The sequence below is a fragment of the Protopterus annectens genome, chromosome 7.part0, assembly GCF_019279795.1.
Source record: "Protopterus annectens isolate FY-2018-M chromosome 7.part0, PAN1.0, whole genome shotgun sequence".
NCBI classification, from domain to species: Eukaryota; Metazoa; Chordata; order Ceratodontiformes; family Protopteridae; genus Protopterus; species Protopterus annectens.
In genome coordinates, this window is record NC_056739.1 from 439,820,736 (window position 1) to 439,842,246 (window position 21,511).

Below are 21,511 nucleotides of genomic sequence, written 5' to 3' on the forward strand. Positions count from 1 at the left end.
AAGCTTTGTTTTCTCAGCAATAATTCAGCGTTCATGCTAGTATTATCATATGTTAAGTCCCATTAGAGATAGCTGATTGCATCTAGTGATGACCTTGGAAATTTAGTCTACATGTTACTTGTTCAAAATGACACAGTATACAAACTAAAGTCACACAGTGTCAAGTCATAAGCTGTGGGAATTAAACGAAGGATGTAAGTCATCCACAGCTCATTTGTTCATCAACTTAACCATACTAGCAGCTATGCAACATTCTTTTCTGAGCCTGAGCACATCTAACTTCCACAAGGTATATGATCTAGTACCCTCACACACCACCACTACCATGGCGGCCTCAAGGGAAAAATGTTTAAAACGTCTGTGCATTTGCAATTAATAATTTAAAAAAAATGTAAAACAAAGCTCATTGGTGATGGACTACCTTTCATAGAAACTGCTTCTATTGCATCCTTGTACATTCACTCCTTTGGTGGATGTCTTTCTGTTTTGGTCACCACCTTGCAAATCAGACCTGATGTACAATACAAGCAAAGCAGGTTACAATGGATCAAGTCTCACATCAGTGTACCGTGGGATGATGGCAAGAAAGTTACTTCTCATATGCTGTTTTTGACAGACAGGCAGTCAAACATTTAATGCAGGGACATCATTCTGTAGATACGTTCTAAATCTGTTCTCAGTTTTTTCAAATGTAATCAGCTTCCCAGAATTCAACCTGCATTGATTGGCAAAAACAAAAACTCGTACTGTAAAACTATATTAGCTGACACATCTGAAGGCAGATAGACTTAAATATGTATTTAAATCAGCAGAGTGGGTTAAAGCAATTTTAATCAGCATTAATTGTGCTGATTATGTGAAAAACTGATGCACTTTAGGAAGGGATGGATTATATTTAGGTCTGGTGTAAAATCTCTCTCAAATCCTCCTCTGTCACCACCTCACATGGAGACATTTTTAAAATGGCAGTTGGGAAATGTAGAAGCATTTTCTTCTAGTGATTAGCAGGCATGTGTTTCATTTGAAGTGGCTGTGGACAGCGTGGTTGTTATTGCTTTAATTTTCCACACAGACTTCAGATGTGTGTGTGTGCACAGAGAGTCACTATATCTTGTATATAGCAGTGTACAGTCTAGTAATAAGTTGAATACATTACTGTGATCATTATTTTTTTCACTTTCCTCAAAATCAAACATCAGATGTGTATACAGGTGCCTATCTTTTGGGGGAGAGTAAGTAGGTATGTCGCTTATATACAACTAAAGCAGCAAGACAAAAGATGTTCTACTTGTTTTTTCACTTTCCTCCCACTCTGACATCATACATCAGACAGGTACACAGTCAGTGCGGGGGGGGGGGGTAGGACTAAGGATGCATACAGCATATATGTACAGTATCAGCAACTTGAAACATATGATGGCTAGCATGCCTTCACTTTCATCCCATTCTATCACCAGAGGGGAATACACAAGTTTAACATATGATGGTGGACATTTATGCCTTCACGTTCATCCCATTCTGTCATCAGAGGGGAATGCACAAGTTTAAATATCTTTTTTTCCTGAATGGGGATAAGAAAGCAGGTACTGTACACAGATATGATGTATGTACCCTCACAAGCATAGGTCTTCTCAATTTACTGTGAAATAGTATTATGGCAGCTTTGATCATTGACTCAGCTTGGATGCGACTTATTTTTTTCCTGAAATAGAAAAGAGTAAGTTTCTTCCCTTACTTTTAATTTTTACCCAGGACATCATTGGATCAAAAGACTGGAATAAAGGGCCTCAGCAGTGGCTAAATCCCTGACTGTGGCCCAGGTGCCTAAGTTCGATTAGCTGCATAGCTATCTGATGGAGCAGTAGAGATGGATAGATCCTGGGTGGGAGGGGTGCCTGTTAATGATGGTGTCTAAGGAGAGGCATGGTCCAAAGAGGGGGAGTTGCCCTCAGATGGAGTTGATGAGGGTAGGAAGCAGAGAAGGGAATGGCTAGGGAATAACATACAAAAAAAAAAGATGGATGTACAGGAGTCTGAGCCCTGAGGAGCCTGTAGGATCCATGTCTGGCCCCAGTAATACCAAAGTAGGTCTAGGGGGTAGGAGGGTAGCTGGTAGATCCAGGGGGGGGGGTGGAGCACTGGGAATCTAGTCCAGTAGGATGAGGTCTAGGGGACCAAAAAAGACTAGAAAAAGTCACCAAAATGCACCACAGAGCATATAGAACCCTAAGGCTATGCCCCCAGATTCCTGGATTAATGAAGTTAGGGTCAGTTAGTGTCTGTTGAAAGGACACAGGAAAAAAGCAAATCTGGAGACCAACACCTTCTTTATTTCCTTAATTGTGTTTTTTTTTCAGGCCATCATTGGATGGAAAAGATTTAAATATCTCTGAAATATGCCTATAGCCTCTATGGCATCTCTGTGCTGCTCATATCCCCTGCTTAATTCAGTTACTGTCTCCACAGTTATTACTGTACAGCCCAGGTCAGTTAGGGTGTGTTGTGTGGGTGTGGAGGCAAAAGCAAAGTTCAAGACTAAGACTGAATTTCTTTTAATTAAGATTTTTGGTCAAATCATCACTGGATGAACAGGTTCTTTAAAAAAAAACTGTAATATACACCTCAGAATACTAGCACCCCAAAGGCTTAATTAGTTCTTTCCTCCACAATTATTAGAGACCAGTCATACTTAGTTATCATGTGTTGAACGAATGAATGCAGGAAGAAACCAAAACATAACACAAAGTATGAAAAAATGAAGAAAAATGCCAGCAAGAGGCTGGGGGGGGGGGGGGGTGACCAGGAGTTCTTGGGTGATGTGTATGTGAAGAGGGAGGTGGGAAGTGGGAGAGTGTTACTGTAGAGCTTTTTGCCTAGTGAGTACGTTTACCTGAGGTTAGTCCTGCCTGTTAGACAACATTCTGACTGACCCCCCCCCCACCCCCCAGGGGAGTCAAACAATCTAATGTTTGGAGGCTTTTGCAGTTGCTCGCCCCCACTGTAGATTTGATCTGGGTCACTCCTCTCAGTCCCATCTCTTTACCTCATTCTACCTAATAGACTCCTTCTGCACTTGTTTTTAGTCATTTTTTAATTTAACTGCATTTTTTTTAAACTGTTTGGTCTAACATTGCTACATACTCAAGTGTGCTAGCTTGCACTGCAATTGGATAGTTTTTACTGCTGTTTTAGCTACTTTTCTGTATAAAAAAAAAAATCTAAGCCTGTTTCCTAGCTTTCCTGTAACTGGTGTAGTCCAGATTCAGATTTGCTGTATCCAGGACTGTATGTAAGGTTCTGAGCCCCCCCCCCCCAAGCTTTCTGTGTTGAAGGGAAGCCTTTTAGCTTATCAGTGGGAGTGGTAAGTACTAGGTAACCTATCTACCACATAAGGAGTGGTTCTGGCCCAGAAATTGTAGTTATTGGCCATTTGGGCAGTTTTTCCATCTCTCTTAACTTTCTGCTTTCAAAGCCCGCATTTGCACTTGTTTTCCCCCTTTCCTGTAACTAGTTTTGTCCAGATACAGATTCTTAGTTTTAGCACTTGAATTTGCTTATTCATGATCAGCACTTGTTCAGAACTTGTTGTAAGCGCTAAATAAGCTACTAATTACTACAGCATTTAACCTTCCTCATTACCTTGAGGAAAACAGTTTTGTTACTTACTTTCCTCACTTGCTTAGAGAAAAACAGCTCTTGTACTCACTTTCCTCACTTATCTAGAGGAAAATAGTTTTTTATTCAGGCATGTCCAAAGGTTGGCTCCCAGAGTTCTCTTCTGTCTATCTGATGAATCTGGGCATCTTGGGGCAATGTAGACATTGCCTCATGTACACAGACAACCCTCTCCTCCTACCACCCAACACTAGAACCTGTGAGAGATGCCCTTATCTAGCCAAACTGGAGGTAAAGCTCTCTCCAACCAAGACTGAACTTGACAGTCAAGAGGAGAAGGTAAACACTTGCACCACACCACACTCATCACATAGTCTCACTAAATCTACACAACCAAAATCCACACATAGAAACACAAAAACATTCATGGAGGCTCTCAACCACAGCCAATAAGGCAAAACAACGTACCCAACACATTAGTCATAGGTGACTATATAGTCAGGCACACTGATGTCCCACTCACCAGGCTAAACAAGGAGAACGTTACTGTCAGCTGCCTGTCGGGTGCCAGGATCCGCCACATAACCCACGCACTGAGGTCACTCCACAACAAGTACAAATATGACTCTGTCATTGTCCATGTTGGTGTGAACGACCTAAGACGTACCTCCCCGGACTACATGAAAAGAGACATAGACGAGCTGTCAAATCTTGTTGCCCAGGCAGGTATGACCCTAGCCCTAAGTAGCATTTTGCCATCACCCAGAATGATACCGCAGTACAAAGACAAAATGATTGACTTCAACAATTGGCTAAGCTTCTGGTGTCATTCTAAAGGGATCCAGTATCTGTCTGCCTGGGATGACATGGTCGACAGACCACGATGTTTTGCCTGCACCTGTCGCCCCTGGGATTCCAGATACTGGCTAAGGTTCTTGTCGCGCCATATAGTGCCTTTTTTAGGCAAGGTTCAAATGACAAATTCAACATCGTAACAGGAACAGGCAAGCAAAAACTGAGGGCGATGCTACTCAGAGCTAGAAGTCTAAATCTCAAAATGCACTCACTCGAGGAACTCCTTAAAATGGAAAACATTGATATCTGTGCAGTGACTGAGACCTGGTTTAAGGCTCCAGAGAGCACCCTTGCACTACCAGGCTATAACTCATACCAAACTTTTCGGCCATGAAACCTGGACCGGAACACCAAAGGTGGAGGTGTGTCCATATTCATTAAGGATATCCACACCTCCAGGCTAGATGTTCATCGTGCATACAGCTGCATTCATAACAGATGGGTTCTCCTGCCGTCAGGCGGGTCCTCGGTTGGCCGAATTCCAAAGTCTAGGTCCGGCGTCGGTTGTCGTCGCTTCTTCCCTGACTTCAGTGCGCCAGGGGTATAAAAGAACCAGCCAATGCCATTTTCCCCAGTCTTTCTTGCCGCACGGTGCCTGAAGCAGAAGCAGTTCGCAAGTGCCAGTCGGCCAGCTCCTGAAATTACGAAAATTTTGCAACCAAAGTCTTCTTTAAAGCTAAGTACCCCGTTGGGGAAACTTTTCTTGCCTCAGACCGATGTCAGACAAAGTTAATAATTGTATTTCTTGTGGGAAGCAAATACCGCATAAGGATTTTCATTCCCTCTGCATTCCTTGCTTAGGCCCAGACCACGATGTCTCGGTCTGTCGTTTTTGTGCTACATTCAACAAACGCACCATTAAGCATTCGGCGGAGTTCACCCAGCACTATTTTGGCAAAAAATTTAACTATATTATGTCGTCGGATACTCCGACTCCAGTTTTGTCTAAAAAACGCAAAGATAAGGACCGACACACGAGGTCCGCGGCCTCTACCGACACCACGCCAAAGCCGACTACAGGTGGTCCGGTTCTCAGCGAGGTGCCTACGCAGCCCCTGCTTACCAACAACACTTCTTTGGTGGTGTCTTCTGTGCCCGAGGTCGCAGGCTCCTCGGCCCACACTCCAACTACAGATACCGAAGCCACTCTTGGTGGTGAATCTCAAAATGTAGACAGGTCTGCCTCCTCTCAAGGTGTCTTCAGACCTTCCTCTTTTTTTTCTATCAAGGCTTTCACTAAGTCTAAAGCAGCCATGCATTCTAAGAGACAAGCTCCACAGGGCCCTTCTCCAGGCCCCATGCCTAAAAAACAGATGCTTAAAATGCCTGAGGATTTGATTACTCTTATCAGGGGTTCTCAACCCCCCCCCGGACAAAAGGCCCAGAGTGGAGGAAGAATCCCCCTCCTCTGACCAGGCCTCCATTATTTCAGAGCACTCTGATGAACAGGAGCATTCTTACTCCACTTTTGAAGATTCTGATGCTGAGGAGTCCATCCCCTCTGTCGTCCCTCCAGAGGATTACTCATTTGGGGAAACCTTGCATACCTTAAGGGAACACTTCCACTGGGAAGGCCAAGAGTACTCAGATTCCAAGAAAAGGCTTAGGGATTTTCTCTTGCTACCTCAGCACAGGCCTCTGGCTATACCTCCTGTCTTAGACATACTAGATGATGTGTACTCGGAGGCCTGTCTTAACCCGGATTCTTTACCTCCAGCCCCAGTCAAGCCTGACAGGTACTACCGGGTTCCTGACTCACACCAATTTTTATACAAAAGCCATGCGGCTGACCCAGAAACTATCTCACAGGGCCCCAAGGGAATTAAGGCCTCCACTGCTAAAAACCCATTACCTTCCGAGAGAGATTCCAGATCCTTAAAAAGGTGGGGAAAAAAGCTATACACCTCGGCCACCTTAACCATGAGGGCATTAAACTGCCAGTTCCATATGCTAAAGTACCAACAGTTTCTGTTTTCACAGTTGAGAAGCAAAATGTCACAACCTGAACAACCAGACTTGATGGAGTTGCAGGATTTGATGCATAGTGCAGAACAAGTGGGTAAACATACCTTGCAATGTGGTTTTGATGCTCTAGAGGCCTCATGTAGAGCTGCTGTTACAGGATCAGTCATACGTAGACATGCCTGGCTCAAGGAGCAAACCTTACCAGATCATGTCAAAGCTAAATTACTAGATGCCCCTCTTCAAAAAGATGTATTATTTGGTGTTAAAGCTGAGGAGGTATTAAAGAAAATGGAGGAAAAGGCTAAATCAATGCAAACAGTGAAAGATTTTCTACAGGTACAACCTCCACGTTTCAGTAGAAATTGGCCTTCCAAAAATTGGTCCTTTCCAGCCACGGACAGACCCCAAAGAGGTGGATACAGATGCCCGAGGGGCAGAGGGCAATCTCAAGGATTGTTTAGGGGCAGACAATGGCAAGCTCCTACACAAAGAGGTGGTGAGGATAGTTCGCAGCCATTCAGAAAGCAAGCCCAATGACTTTCCTCTTTGCATGCCAAGCAAGGCTCAAATGGCAGCACCCTTAGGCGGAAAACTGCCATTATTTTCAAAAAATTGGCATATTGTCACAAAAGACAAATGGATCCTGGACATTATAAACAGAGGCTACAGATTCCATTTTCACACCCTTCCAAAAATGAGAGGCATGCCAAACCTGCCACACAATCAAAGGGCAGAGGCACAAAGACAAATTTCAGATCTCATGGACATGAAAGCTATTCAAGAGGTACCTACTCACAAACAAGGTCAAGGTTTTTATTCCAGACTATTCCTGGTACCAAGGAAGGGAAAAGATTGGAGACCTATTTTGGACCTATCCATCCTAAACACATTTTTACTCGTACCAAAATTCAAGATGCTCACATTACAGCAGCTTCTTCCCATGCTGGGCAAGGAGTGTTGGCTGGTAACATTGGACTTCAAGGAGGCATACCTGCATGTCCCAATCAGACAAAATTGCAGAAGATACCTCAGATTTCTTGCAGGTTCAACCCATTATCAATTTTCTGCGTTGCCCTTTGGCTTATCTACTGCACCCAGAGTATTCACGAAATGCCTGGCATCAGTAATTGCCTACTGCAGACTTCAAGGGATACAAATATACCCATATTTGGACGACTGCCTGATCCAAGCGGACAGCAAGCACATACTTCTGAAACATCTGGCTTTTGTAATAATGTTGTTGAATTCTCTGGGATACACAGTCAACAAAAAGAAATCAAGGCTAATACCCTCTCAGAAAATAATTTTCCTGGGTGCCGACTTGGACACAAACACCCAGATGGCCTACCTCACGCCAGAGAAGCAGGGGCAACTGACTCAATACTTCAGAAAACTAGCAAATTTCACCAGGCTGACTGCAAGGAAAATCATGCAGGCTCTGGGATTCATGGCATCTTGCATCCTACTAATCCCATGTGCAAAGCTGCATATGAGGAAACTTCAATGGTACCTGAAAAACCTATGGTCTCAACACAGCCACAGTTTGGAAACAATAATACCACTAATTCCATGTCTTCAAAAGGAATTTCTGTGGTGGGCTCAAGCATGCCAAACAAACACAGGTCTCCCACTCTGCAAGCCTCAAGCAAATCAAGTCATCACAACAGATGCCTCAGACTACGCCTGGGGGGCGCACATGACAGATCGGTGCATTCAGGGAAAATGGTCCCAAAAAGAAAAGCACCCTCACATCAATCAAAAGGAAATGCTAGCAGTAATAAATGCTATTACAGCTTTCAAAGACCTTCTGCATCCAGGTCAACTATTGATAAGGACAGACAACACCACAGTAATGTGGTACATAAACAAACAGGGAGGAACCCATTCATACCCCCTATGCAGGCTGGCCATGTCACTTTGGAACATGGCTCTGGAATTACAAATCGAACTTCAAGCACAGTACTTGCCAGGCAAGGAAAACACACTGGCAGACAGCCTAAGCAGAAATATGACAGATCCACACGAATGGAAGTTGCATCCTTAAGTTTTTACAGAGATAATTCAAGCATGGGGAAGGCCAGACATAGATCTCTTTGCCTCCCACAAAAATCACCAATTGACTAAATTCTGCTCAAGGACTTTCCATCCACAGGCCTGGAGAGTGGACACTCTCTCAGTTGGACAACAATGACAGTTTATGCCTTTCCACCTCTTCCTCTGCTGCCCAAAGTTATATTAAAAACCAGAGCAGACAGACCAAAGATGATTCTCATTGCTCCAGACTGGCCAAGACAGCACTGGTACCCACTCCTGAGGAGCCTGACGCATTCCCCTCCATGGACCCTACCTCTAATACCTCTTCTTCTGACTCAGCACAGCTTCAAAACTCTTCACAGTCAGCTGAAAACACTCAATCTGGCCGCATGGAAGATTCCTGAACATCACAACAGACCCTACTCTCCAAGGAGGTGCAGGATGTCATTTTGGAGGCCAGAAGGCCGTCTACTAGAAAAGCTTACTCCACAAAATGGAAACGGTTTTGTGCCTGGAATGAGAAAAAGGGCCAGAATCCTGGAAAGCTGAATTTACCTCAAATATTACAGTATCTAGCTGAGCTGCTAAGCAGTGGACTTTCATTCTCCTCCATCAAAATCCATGCCTCAGCCATTTCTGTAGAATACAACACTGATCCACCTTTATTCTCTCACCCCCTCTTAAGACAGTTCCTCAGATGGGCAAAGAATATAAAACCCCCAAGGAAACAACCAATACCTGCTTGGGATCTCAATTTCATTCTAGAAAAGCTGACCTTGCCTCCTTTTGAGCCAGCTGCCTCAACAGATTTGCAATATTTGTCCTGGAAAACAGCTTTCCTTCTGGCTATCACCTCAGCTCGTAGGGTATCGGAACTACAAGCCCTCATGGCTGTGCAGCCTTTTATCATCTTCCATCAGGACAGAGTTTCCTTACGAACCAACCCGTCCTTTATTCCAAAGGTGGTATCCAGGGTAGCTTTGAATCAGGCTATACACTTACCTACCTTTTACCCTAATCCTCAAAACAAAGGGGAGAGACTACTACATTCCTTGGACATCCACAGACAGCTGCATTATTATTTGGACAGAACAAAGCCTTTCAGAAAATCAGAACAGTTCTTTGTGTCCTATGCTACAGGAGCTCAAGGGAAGCCAATTTCCAAACAGACAATCTCAAAATGGATAGCCCACTGCATACGCTTTTGTTACTCTTTTCATGGTAAAACTGTACCTGCAGGCATCAGATCTCACTACACAAGGGCCACAGCTACCTCTGCAGCTTTCCGCAGAGGAGTTCCTGCCAAAGATGTTTTGGAAGCAGCCACTTGGAGTTCTGTGCATACCTTCTCCAAGCACTACCACCTACCATTATACTCCAAAACTAGAGCAGGCTTTGCCACTGCAGTCTTGCAGGGCATTCTGGCTCCTCCTAGTTCCACCTAGTGCTTACCACCCCTTTCTTAGCTTTGGGATTCTACCCATCTGTTATGACTGCAGCTGTATGCATGATGAACATAGTACAGTTTTGTACCTACCATAAATGTAGATGTTCGAGTGCTAATACAGCTGCAGTCCAGGTTTCCCTCCCTCCTTCCCCTCTTGGGACAGGCCTATTGGCTAACACCTCCTCATACAACCTGATTGGGGTATTCTTTTATGGTGTATTTGCTTGCAACTACTGTATTTTGATTATATTGCATTGCTTTATTACACAAATTTAAGTATTGCCTTCCTTCTGGGGGCACCTGACATCTGGGGCAAGAAAAACTGAAGAAAATGGCGTCGGCTGGTTCTTTTATACCCCTGGCACACTGACATCAGGGAAGAAGCGACGACAACCGACGCCGGACCTAGACTTTGGAATTTGGCCGACCGAGGACCCGCCTGATGGCAGGAGAACCCATCTGTTATGACTGCAGCTGTATTAGCACTCGAACATCTACATTTATGGTAGGTACAAAACTGTACTTTGCTCAGCATAATGCATCCGAGGTTATCCAAGTGCAACTAACTCTGAGCAAAACTGCAATCCAAATTGTAGCTTGCTACAGATCCCCCACCATGCCCCAAGATTCCCACTCCTCTTTTCTTGATGTACTGAAAAATATTAGGGTTCAACAAAACACCCTAATAATGGGTGATTTCAACTATCCCACCATTAATGGGGAAAACTACTCATGTACCAGCTCCTTCACTCAACGCTTTCTGGAATTCATAAACTCCAATGCCCTGGATCAACTTATCCACATCCCCCACCAGGGGCAACAATATCCTAGTTCTAGTCATTACCAACATGAGTCACCGGTGTTCCACACCTGAAGTCAACACCTCATTGGTCCGATCTGACCATAAGCTAATCACCCTAGATATCCACATCCTGCCCCCACCCCCCATTAAGGAAACCACGGTAAAAAAGTTCTGCAAAACCAACTTCATGCTTCTTAAGACAGAAGTGGTGAACTTCATGGCACCCATGCAGATGGACAATACAGTTACGACTACTGAATCCTACACAATTGCACTTTATAAGCACTTACATGAGTGCATGGATCGTGCTATCCCTAACAGAACCAAGACGCTATCCTCCAAAAAAAGGAAGCCAATCTGGTGGTCCCCTGCCATAAACAAACTGTACAACAGAAGGAAGAAACTATTGCTAAAGAGAGTAAAATCCTATGAGTGGAGGAGCTCCCTTGTCAGCCTGAGTAAGAAGCTGCGATCCCTGATAAAATCCTCCAAAGCTAGTTACGAAAACAAAATCGCCACTCTAAAGACAACCACAAAGCATTCTATAGCTATGTCAAGAATCTCCATGGCAACACGCAGATCTGCTCTGAGTTACAGCACAATGGCACTAAATATACAGACCCAACTGATATTGCCAACATCCTGGCATAAAGGTTCAGTGCTAACTTTATCCCCCTCTCACCCCCTAAAGGGCCCATCTGTGTACCGGAAGAATGCAAAGTTCCTATAATCACAGCTGCACAGGTAAAAACCACACTCTCCAAAGCCAAGAACACAGCATCCATGGGACCAGACAATATCCCAGGCTGCGTACTACATGAACTACAGAACGAACTGGCAACCCACCTAAGTACCATGTTCAGTCATAGCCTCACCTCAGGGTTTGTGCCCGCTGAATGGCACAAAGAGATGGTTATCCCACTCCACAAGGGGGAGCCACCATGGACCCGAGGAACTACCGCCCCATTAGCCCATTAGCCTGATGAGCCTGGTCTGCAAGGCCATGGAACGTATCATCATGGAACTTATAAACAAAGACATTGGTAATCTCCAAACTCTGGACCCCACCCAGTTCGGGTTAGTAAAAGGCAGATCATGTCTCCTAAACCTGATAGACTTCTTTGAAGCAGTTACCAAAGCCGTAGATGAGGGTAAGGTGGTTCACACAACCTATCTAGATCTTGCCAAGGCTTTTGACACCATCCCCCACTCTGGAATTATAGATAAACTCACTAAAGTAGGTATAAATCCCTCTGTCACAAGATGGGTTGCCAACTGGCTCACTGACAGAACCCACATTGTGAAAGTAGCAGACTCCAAGTCCAACTTCAGACCAGTGACAAGTGGAGTACCACAGGGTTCAGTCCTGGGTCCTCTCCTGTTTGGTATCTACTTCTGTGAAGTACAGCCTAACACAGAAGGTAATTGGCTAATGAAGTTCGCAGATGACTACAAACTAGGAGCCATAATTGAAACTCCTAACGATGTGGACATCCTATAAAAGGGCCTCACTGAGACAGATGCCTGGTGTCAAAGCCATTGCCTCAAGCTCAATGCCAAAAAGTGCATTGTCATCCCCTTTGGTAAAAACTCTGTACCCATGAACTACAACATAGGTGGTAGTATACTTAACACTAAAAGTGTGATAAGAGACCTTGGGACACAGGTGGATAGTAGTCTCTCCTTTGATATCTACATTGCCACAGTAGTCGGAAATCCTTCTATGTGGCACACCTACTCACAAAAGTTTTCTTATCCAGGAAAAAAGAGGTCATTGTTCCCCTCTACTCATCACTCATTAGACCCATTATAGAGTACAACGCCCCGTTTGGTATGCACCTCACAAAACATCTACAACAACTGGAAAGGCCGCAGAAATACCTCACAAAGAGGATTACCAGCAGATGCCTTACGCAGACCGTCTCAAAAAACTCCAGCTTTACTCCATCGCATATTGCCTACTCAGAGGTGATCCCTGCCTAACATACAAAGCTATGTCAAACCCAGAGCTGTTGAACATGCTCCACTTAAAGAAATCCCAATCCCTCCGAGCTACATGCTCTAGGGACCTAAACCTTGTCACCACAATAAACAGAACATGCCGGAGGGATAGATTCCTGTCCCAGAGACTTTCCATACTCCGGAATAAATTACCTATCTATGTCAAACAAAGCTCCTCATTAGCACTCTTCAAGAAAAATCTTGATGATTGGATGGGAAATAGGAAATTTACCCTGGGGATTACTTCTGTGGCTCTGCTCGACAGTGGCACAGGAAAATAATTTTCTTGGGTGGCAAAGGTCAGGGTACCTTTTTGGCTGCACTTGTATAGGCCTTAGAGCTGATAGCCTAGTACCTACTTATGAACCTTTATCTTGATTTATTTATCAATGTAGTGGACATCTCATTCTCCCCCCCTTACCAATATCTACTTCTCTTAAAATTTAATGAGCAGCACATGGAATACTGCCCTTATAAAACCAGTCATAAAGCACACTCATCCCAAAAGCCCTTTCCACTTTTGACCAATCTCTTTTCTACCCACTTTAGGTAAAATGATCAAGGTCCTAAGAATCCGCTTCTGGTAGCATAGTCTCTGTTATCCAGCTGGCACCTCAGATTTTCTCAAGTGCTGGATCAACTAGAAGTACTAAAACTGGACAGTACAAAGAAATCATCTCCATGGTAAGTCTTGCAGTAACCATCCCTTCAGGAGGAATAAGAAGTGTATTCTTATGCATTTATTTATTCTCTGATGGAAAAATATCCTGCTAGAAAAAAATGTATTGTTATACCTCACAAAATGTATTTAACAATACTGTTTGCCCTGTATAAAACAACATTACTTCTGGCCAGGATAAAAAATGGCAGCATTTTGTATCTTGGCAGATGATGTATTAAACAGAGAGAAAGTCAACCTAGCAGGTGTTGTCTTCATTGACTTCACCTTGGCCTTTGTTCTCATTGACTTGAGAGAAATTTGTATAGGTTCTGACACACAACTATGATTTAAATACTTCCTCTCTAACTAATACTGCACATTCAAACCAGACTTCTCTGTCTCTGAAAAGGGCTCCCTACATACTGATGTTCCTCCTCTTTTCAATCTTTACTAAAAGATTGCCATATGAGCTCCCTCCCAAACCTCCCACTAATTATATATGTATACAGGTCCATTCCCCAACCTATTGATATTCATTCACAATGTCAGGCAGATCTATGCTCACTTCATGAATGGCTAATCAATTATAAATGAAGACTAAAACCATCCAAAATCAGAACTATGCTGCTTGGTACTTTACAGCACCTTTCCTGTTCCTCAAAAAGCATCCACATCACAGACGAAAATGATATTACTATATATATAGCATTCAGTTCCTCCTTCAAACACCTTGGCATCTGGCTGCAGCGACCATAGGTCTGCATTACACATTCACAAATCCAGAAACAAAACCAATTCCCTCCTCTTGTGGGCCAATAAAATCTCAATCTGCCTCAGCAGACCAACTTAGAATGGTTATTGGAAAACAAAACCCCCTATCTTAGCTAGACTATGGCCTCACTATCATTACTGGGCTTCCAAAAAGGACTGTGGCACTTGGTAAACCACTGTCAATAAAATCTGCTGTTTCATTACTAATTCTCCCTACAAAGAACATCACAGCTTCACTTCCTGTAAAACTTCCTGACTCCTCATAAAACAGAGCACTGACCTCATTCTTACAGTACATCTTCTTAAATGCTTATGTCTTGAACCATCCACCTCTAGAATCTAAACTAATTGACAAAACACATTACTATCACTTGAGAAGCTGTTCTCAGAATGCCTCCACTACCTTAACCTCCACAACCAAAACATTTCTTCTCTGATCTAAATCCCACACTCCATCGGTCTTTACTCAACAAACTAAAAGAACTCTCCTAATATTCAAAGTTATACCAGCAGCTAAAAAAATGCCTCCTAAAAAGCCCTGTGCACCTACTTGCATTCTTAGAGGTCATTTCCCCTAACTACATCTTTCCTCTCTTCTCTTTTTCAGATGCCGTCCTCTTCTCAGTTCTCTATCCAATTGAAAGGTACACTGGTTACGGTTACTACACAGACTACCTCATGTAATACATTTAAATCCATGACAATTGCAAAAATGACACTTGCAAATATCACTGCTATAATAATCACTGCTATAATAAACTCTCTCTTCTGTTAGTCCCTTTTTCGATCACCTTAGTATGTAACAGTGACTATTGCTTGCACTAGAATTGCTCCTTGTAACAAAGATTGCTCCTTACTGTATTATCACCTTGAAATATTGTCTATTTTTATCCTGAATTAATTTATCAGCATGTTACTGAAAATGGTCAGTTTTATCACTGCACTACCTTGGTAAATACACTTAAAATCTTATCTGTGACTGCTATATTAAGTCAGTGAAATATGACCGTGTAAGGACTAAGGTGGCATACCTTTCATAGGTTCGTAGGTAGGTACTAGGCTAGGGCGCATAAAAGCCTAGCCAAAAACGTACCCTGGCATTCGCCATCCAAGAAAATTATTTTCCTTTGCCCCTGTCAAGCAGAGACACAGAGGTGATCCCTGGGGTGAATTTCCTATTTCCCATCCAATCATCAAGATTTTCCTTGAAGAGTGCTAATGAGTTTTGTTCGATATAGATAGGTAGTTTGTTCCAGAGTATGGAAAGTCTCGGGGACAGGAATCTATCCCTCCAGCATGTTCTGTTTATTGTGGTGACAAGATTTAGGTCCCTAGAGCGTGTAGCTCTGAGGGATTGGGATTTCTTTAAGTGGAGCATGTCCAACAGCTCTGGGTTTGACATAGCTTTGCATGTTAGGCAGAGATTGCCAGTTGGCAACCCATCTTGTGACAAAGTGATTTATACCTAGTTTAGTGAGTTTATCTATAATTCCAGAGTGGGGGATGATGTCAAAAGCCTTGGCAAGATCTAGATAGGCTGTGTGAATCACCTTACCCTCTTCTACAGCTTTGGTGACTTCTTCAAAGAATTCAGTCAGGTTTAGGAGACAGGATCTGCCTTTTACAAACCTGAACTGGGTGGGGCCCAGAGTTTGGAGATTACCAATGTCTTTGTTTATAAATTCCATGATGATACATTCCATGGCATTCCTTGCAGACCAGGCTCGTTAGGCTAATGGGGCAGTAGTTCCCGGGGTCTGTGGTGGCTCCCCCTTTGTGGAGTGGGATAACCGTCGCTGTGTGCCATTCAGTGGGCACAAAGCCTGAGGTGAGACTATGACTGAACATGGTGCTTAAGTGGGGCTCCAGTTCATTCTGTAGTTCATGTAGAATGCAGCCTGGGATGTTGTCAGGTCCCATGACAGCCTGAGATGTTGTCAGGTCCCATGGATGCTACGTTCTTGGCTTTGGAGAGTGTGGTTTTTACCTGTGCAGCCGTGATTACAGGAACTTTGCATTCTTCCGGTATAGAGATGGGCCCTTTAGGGGGTGAGGGGGGGTAAAGTTAGCACTGAACCTATCTGCCAGGATGTTGGCAATATCAGTTGGTTCTGTATACTTAGTGCCATTGTGCTGTAACTCAGAGCAGATCTGAGTGTTGCCATTGAGATTCTTGACATAGCTATAGAATGCTTTGTGGCTGTCTTTAGAATCAGTGGCGATTTTGTTTTCATAACTAGGTTTGGTGGATTTTATGAGGGATCTCAGCTTCTTACTGAGGCTGACCAGGGAGTTCTTCCAGTCATGGGATTTTACTCTTTTTTTTGCAACAGTTTTTTTCTTCTGTTGTAGAGTTCGTTTATGGCAGGGGACCACCAGATTGGCTTCTTTTTTTGGAGGATAGCATCTTGGTTCTGTTAGGGATAGCACGATCCATGCACTCATGTAAGTGCTTATAAAGTGTATTTGTGTAAGATTCAGCAGTTATACCTCTATTGTCCATCTGCATGGGTGTTGTGAAGTTTGCCACTTCTGTCTTAAGAAGCGTGAAGTTGGCTTTGGAGAAATTTTTTTATTGTGGTTTCCCTAATGGGGGGTTGGATGTGGATGTCTAGGGTGATTAGCTTGTGGTTGGATCTGACCGACGAGGAATTGACCTCTGGTGTAGAACACCGGTCGCCCATGTTGGTAATGACCAGGTCTAGGACATTGTTGCCCCTGGTGGGAGTATGGATAAGTTGATCCAAGGCATTGGAATTTATGAAATCAGAAAACGTTGAGCAAATGATTTGGTACATGAGTAGTTTTCCCAGTTAATGGTGGGTTAGTTGAAATCGCCAATTATTAGGGTGTTGAGTTGTACCCTAATATTTTCCAGTCTATCAAGAAATGAGGAGTGGGAATCCTGGGGCATGGTGGGGGATCTGTAGCAAGTTACAATTTGGATTGTGGTCTTGCCCAGAGTTAGTTGTACTTGGATAATCTCGGATGCCTTATGTTGAACATCTAGCCTGGAGGTGTGGATTTCCTTAATGAATATGGACATGCCTCCACCTTTAGTGTTTTGGTCCAGGTTAGGTGGCCAAAAGGTGTGGTATGAATTATAGCCTGGTAATGCAGGGGTGCTCTCTGGAGCCTTAAACCAGGTCTCTGTCACTGCACAGATGTCAATGTTCTCCATTTTGAGGAGTGCCTCGAGTGAATGCATTTTGAGGTTTAGACTTCTAGCACTGAGTAGCATTACCCTTAGATTTTGCTTGCTTTTACCTGTTACAGTGGTGAATTTGTCATTTGAACCTTGCCTAAAAAAGACACTATAGGGGTGGCAAGAGCCTTAGCCAGTATCCAGAATCCCAAGGGTGACAGGTGCAGGCCATTTCTGGCAAAGCATCATGGTCTGTCAATCATGTCATCCCAGTCAGACAGATACTGGATCCCCTTAGAATGACACCAGAAGCTTAGCCAATTGTTGAAGTCAGTCAATTTGTCCTTGTACTGTGGTATCATTCTGGGTGATGGCAGGATGCTACTCGGGCTAGGGTCATACCTGCCTTGGCTACAAGATCGGAGAGCTCCTCCGTGTCTCTTTTCATGTAGTCCAGGGCGGTACGTCTCAGGTCATTCACACCATCATGGACAATGACAGAGTCATATTTGTACTTGTTGTGGAGTAACCTGAGTGCATGCGTTATGTGGCAGATCCTGGCACCCGACAGGCAGCTGACAGTAACTTTCTCCTTGTTTAGCCTGGGTGAGTGGAACATCAGTGTGCCTGACTATAGAGTCACCTATGACTAGAGTGTTGGGTACATTGTTATGCCTTATGGGCTGTGGTTGAGTGGCACACTGAGTTTGTGGGCTATGTGTCATTTGGGTTGTATTGGGGGGTGGAGGTTGCATGCGTTTCTGCTTTGGAGGTCTCTGTTGCTTGAGCAGATTTTTATTGAGAGTCTCCGTGAATGTAGGTGTGTGTTTTGTGTTGCTATGTGTGTGTTTTGGTGGTGTAGGTTTTAAGGGACTATGTGATGAGTGTGTTGTGGTGCAAGTGTTTACCTTCTCCTCTTGACTGTCTAGTCCAGTCTTGGGTGAAGAGAGCTTTGCTTCCAGTTTGGCTATATATGTGCATCTCTCACAGGTTGTAGTGTTGCGTGGTAGGAGGAGAGGGTTTTCTGTGTACATGAGGCAATTGCTGCATTGCCCCAAGATGCCTAGATTCATCAGGTGGACAGGAGAAAACAGTGGGAGCTGACCCTTAGACATGCCTGGATAGGTGCTTATTTATTAAGCACTAAAACTGTTTTCCTCTTGACAAGTGAGGAAAGTTGGGTGCTGTAGTAATTTGTAGCTTATTTAGTGCTTACAACGAGTTCTGAACAAGTGCTAAGCTCAAAGAAGCAGATTTGAGTTCTGAAACTAAAACACTGGCTAGTACTAAGGAAAAATTTGAAGAGCAGAATTTATGGTGCCAGGAATAGTTTAATCCTAGCTAAGCGGCGATGCATAAAGTGTATTTTTTTTAATAACAGTAGCACACGAACAAATTGATTTAAACAAATTAACCAATAAAAAGCTAAAAAATGAGCCCGGTTCCAGCAGTCTTCAATCAGACAAGTTCTAACTGCACACTCTGCCACTAGGGTGCAGGGGAACATTCTCCAAAAAAGATGGTCTGGATTAGTGCTCAGGTTATACAAACAACGCTAGATTCAGCAGGTATGAATTTAGTCTATGCTACAGCAAACAAGGAGTACCAATGAAACAGTTCAAATAAGCAGGCACAATAAGCCTTTAACCAGAAACTCCCAGCTTAGAAGGGCAGAATCTACCCTCTCCTCCCACAAGAGTGCAGACCACACCTTTTTAATGTAAAATAACTGGCCCGAAGCCCAAGGGCTTAAACCAGAACCAATACACTCTTAGAATAATAGACACTAAGCCTTCAATCAGCAACTCAGAGCTTAGAAGGATGTAATCTACCTGTCCTACCACAACAGTGCAGACCACAAATCTTCTTAATGTAAAACAACTGGTTTGAAACCCAAGTGCTTCAACCAAAGGCTTAGAATAACAGTTACAATTTAATCAGGCTACTAACAAGCAGTAATAAATGCAGCAGAATAAATGCAATAAAGTAGGAAGAAACACAAATGCAGTAAAAGCAGATGAATAAAGTGCATTTTTTTATATAACAATAGAAAATGAGCAAACTGATTTAAACAAATTACTCAACCAGTAAAAAAGCTCAAAACTGAGCTCTTTTCCAGCAGTCTTCAATAAGACAAGTTCTAACTGCACACTCCTGCCATTAGGGTGCAGGGGAATCTTCTCCAAAAAAAGATGGCCTGGATTAGTGCTCAAGTTATAGAAACAAAGCTAGATTTAGCAAACAAGCAAACAGCAAACAAGGTGCACCAATTTCAGAATTTCAGACTTCTAAACTTCAAAATTCATAGCAGACATTAAAAAATCATACACAAGGGATGGAAAGATAAAGAGTGCTTCTGAATTATATATGAAATCAAAGCAGTGGTAAAACAGTTACCAAGTCCTCTCATAAACTATGCACCTATAAATAGCTCTGTCTTCTACCAAGAAGATATGCAACTTCAGGCAGAACACTGACAAACCTGAAGGTGCAAACCTCAGTACCATACCCAAATCACAAGTCAACCTCAACATGTAAAAATCTGTAATTAGCAAGCATACTATCAAACCCATTTATAATAATTAATAAAAGCCTTTACTGAAACATCTCTCTGCTACTGCTCTTTGACGCCTTTCACAGGCTTATGGCTGCCAGAGAAATTACATCATGAATGAGTGAATTAACGTGCAGGTGCAGAAGGATGGAGGATGGGATGATGGTACAGTAAAAAGGATTGAAATGATGGAGAACACACAGGCAGTTTTCGGGCATATGCAGGCAGCTGTAAACATGGATTTATAAGCTCCTGTCTTGCAAGGACAGAAACAGTAAAGGCAACTGCAATGAAATGAAATTTGGCAGAAAAGTATCTGTTGTTTATTTGACTTGAGAACAATAAAAGAACACACAGACCACATAAAAGTGTTGTTCTGTCTGGATGATATGAAGTTCAGAACACTTAGACATTCACAGTGTTAATTCATCATTGATCCTCCCCATGGAAATCATGCATTTCCACACAAAGACACTCATTGTGAATTACTTATATTCTGCTGTGTCTCAAACACACTTCACACACACACAACCCTACACATGGATAGGCTTGTACTCTTTTCTCACTAAATTGCATCCTTTAGGAAGATCAGTTTAGGCCATTGTGCAGTTACCTTCTATATAAAAAATAAAAAACATACAATAAGCTGATTGCATAAGTGTGCACATGCTTAAACTAATACCTGATCTGCATCTTACATACACATCAGCATCTGATCCATAATAACTGTCCGCAATGAGATAGATGGTGAGAAGAAAGATAAATTCACCAAAGTGAAACTGGCCAGTCTCAGCAATGACCAACAGAGACCTGCTGCAGAATCATGACTTTAACCAAATTTCATACAGTGGGAAAAAATGTGATATAAAAATGAGACCACAATAAATCATTTCAAAACTTTTCCCACCTTTAATGCACTTATAACCTGTACAATTCAATTGAAAAACAAATCAGGGTAAAAAATATAAAAAATAAAAAACGTACAATAAGCTGGTTGCATAAGTGTGCACACACTTAAACTAATACTTTGTTGAAGCTCCTTTTGATTTAATTACAACATTCAGTCTTCTTGGGTAGGAGTCTATCAGCATGGCACATCTTAACTTGGCAATATTTGCCCACTCTTAATTGCAAAAGCACTCCATATCTGTCAAATTGCGAGGACATCTCTTGTGCATAGCCCACTTCAGGTCACCCCACATATTTTCTATTGGATTTAGGTCTGGGCTCTGGCTGGGCCATTCCAAAATTTCTCTAGTGAAGCCATTCTTTTGTTGATTTGGATGTATGCTTAGAGTCATTGTCGTGTTGAAAGGTGAAATTCCTCTTCATCTTCACCTTTATAGCCGACACCTGAAGGTTTTGGGCCAAAAGTGACTGGTATTTGGAACTGTTCAAAATTTCCTCCCCCTTGACTAAAGCCCCAGTTCTAGCTGAAGAAAAGCAAACCCAAAGCATGATACTGCCATCACCATGCTTCACTGTGGGGATGGTGTTCTTTTGGTGATGCAAAGTGCTGTTTTTGCACCAAACGTACCCTTTGGAATTGTGGCCAAAAACTTCAACCTTGGTCTCATCAGACCTTAACACATTTTCCCACATGCTTTTGGTAGACTTGTATTGTTGTGCAAATTTTAGCCACGCCTGGATGTTTTTCTGTG

The 21,511-nt window shown here is 43.0% G+C and overlaps 1 protein-coding gene across 1 annotated transcript in view; it reads left to right on the forward strand.

The window, feature by feature from the left end:
- The window catches only part of NLGN2 (neuroligin 2), a 2,850,277-nt gene that overhangs the window by 1,132,538 nt on the left and 1,696,228 nt on the right, over positions 1 to 21,511 (forward strand). The gene's annotated exons all lie outside the window — the stretch shown is intronic.